Genomic DNA, 2,545 nt, shown 5'->3' with positions numbered 1-2,545 from the left:
TCTTGACTATCTACAATCCAGTACATGATTCGTTTTGTTCCTGATACACGCCTTTATAGTCCTCCTGTTATGCAGGACGTTTGACGTATTCAAAGCACGCAACTCCTCATGTTGGATTCTGTAGATATCTCGGGTCTTAGGATCCAATCATGGAACCGCCATATGAGATTCAACTCATGACGCTAGTCCATGTGACAATCTCATGCGGGTCAGTCCAGTATTCCGTTCTGCAACGAATACCTATGATTGTGATCGTATCCAATACCTATGATCATCGCTATGATCATCAATCACACATCATACTAGTCTTATTATGTCATCATTCCCATAATGACACAAGACTAGGGAGTTTGGTATCATTCATAATGGTACATGGATTTCATAACACATCTAGTATACAAGAACATGCAATGAATCAAATACTCTCATAAAACCATAGAAAGTATCAATACATCAAATGTATCTAAATAAAGCTCATAAACAGTACATCATAGAGCACTAAACCAACAATCTCCCACTTGCTCTAATCATGAACTGCTAAACATCTAATGCCCATATCCCTAACATGACCAGGCTTTGTCAATGGATCGGCAATGTTGTCATCTGTCGACACTCTGCAAATGTGTACGTCTCCTCTGTCTATGATCTCCCTGATAAGGTGAAATCGTCTGAGTATGTGTTTGGATCGTTGATGGGATCTGGGTTCTTTCGCTTGTGCGATCGCTCCATTGTTGTCATAATACAGAGAAATTGGGCTATCAGCACTAGGAATAGCATCCAAGTCGCCAACAAACTTCCTGATCCAAACAGCTTCCTTTGCTGCGTCCGACGCTGCAATATACTCAGCTTCTATAGTAGAATCTGCAATGGTCGCTTGCTTAGAACTCTTCCAGCTAACAGCGCCTCCGTTCAAGCAGAAAACATAGCCAGACTGCGATCTGTAGTCATCTGGGTCTGACTGGAAACTAGCATTGGCGTAACCCTTTACAGCGAGCTCGTCTTCCGACCCACCGTATACCAAGAACACATCCTTACTCCTTCTCAAGTACTTCAGAATGTTCTTGACGGCGATCCAGTGTGACTCACCTGGATCTGACTGGTATCTACTCGTAATGCTCAACGCATAGGATACATCTGGTCGAGTACAAAGCATGGCATACATGATGGATCCAATTGCCGAAGCATATGGAATCCGATCCATGCGTTCTCGCTCATCAGGTGTCGTAGGACACTGACTCTTGCAGAGAACTGTGCCACTGCTCATCGGTAAGGTTCCTTTCTTGGAATCTTGCATCTTGAACCGTTTCAAGACACATTCCCAGAAGACGCCTCGATCTATCTCTATAGATCTTGATGCCTAGAATATAGGCCACTTCTCCTAGGTCCTTCATAGAAAACTGCGTTCCTAGCCAGGACTTAACGTCTTGCAAGGTAGGAACGTCATTCCCTATAAGGAGAATGTCATCCACGTACAACACTAGAAATACAACTGTGCTCCCACTGACCTTCTTGTAAACACACGGCTCGTCCTCATTTTGTGAGAAACCAAACTTTTTGATTGTCTCATCAAAGCGAAGGTTCCAGCTCCTCGAAGTCTGCTTCAGTCCATAAATGGACCTCTGAAGCTTGCACACCATCCTCGGGTTCCTTGGATCGACAAAACCTTTGGGTTGTGTCATGTACACATCCTCGGTCAGGTTCCCGTTAATGAACGCGGTCTTAACATCCATTTGCCATATCTCATAGTCGTAATATACGGCTATGGCAAGCAGGATTATGATGGACTTCAGCATAACTACGGGCGAAAATGTCTCATCATAATCAATACCATGAATTTGACGGAATCCTTTCACCACGAGTCGTTCCTTATACGTGTGCACGTTGCCATCCATGTCGGTCTTCTTCTTGAAGATCCACTTGCATCCGATGGGTTTTATCCTTTCAGATGCATCAACCAGAGTCCATACTTGGTTGTCTGACATGGATTGCATCTCGAACTTCATAGCCTCGCGCCATTTCTCGGAATCCGGACTCGCCATAGCCTCTGGTATGTGGTAGACTCGTCATGTTCTAATAACATGAGTTCCTCATTTCCAGTTATGAGAAATCCGTATCTCACAGGCTCTTGGCGAATCCTGCCTGATCTTCGAGGTTCACTGGTTGAAGGTTGAGTCACAACTGGGAGTGAAACAGGTTTAACATCTTCAACTTGTTCACCTCGCTCAACGTCTACTTGTTGCTCTCGAACTTCTTCAAGCTCGATCCTACTCCCACTGACTCTTTTGGAGACGAACTCTCGCTCCATAAAAGTCGCATTCCTAGCAATGAACACCTTGTTCTATGCCGGAATGTAGAAGTAGTAACCCTGAGTTTCCTTAGTGTAGCCTACAAATAAACACTTATCAGATTTGGAGGATAACTTATCAGTCATCTGACGCTTCACATAAGCGTCGCAACCCCAAATTCTGACAAACGACAACGCGGGACACTTCCCCGTCTATATCTCATATGGTGTCGTTTCAGCCGCCTTCGTTGGACTCCTGTT

Source organism: Tarenaya hassleriana, unplaced genomic scaffold, assembly GCF_000463585.1.
Source record: "Tarenaya hassleriana unplaced genomic scaffold, ASM46358v1 Cleome73, whole genome shotgun sequence".
Taxonomy (NCBI): domain Eukaryota; kingdom Viridiplantae; phylum Streptophyta; class Magnoliopsida; order Brassicales; family Cleomaceae; genus Tarenaya; species Tarenaya hassleriana.
Note: the sequence above shows the minus strand (reverse complement) of the source record.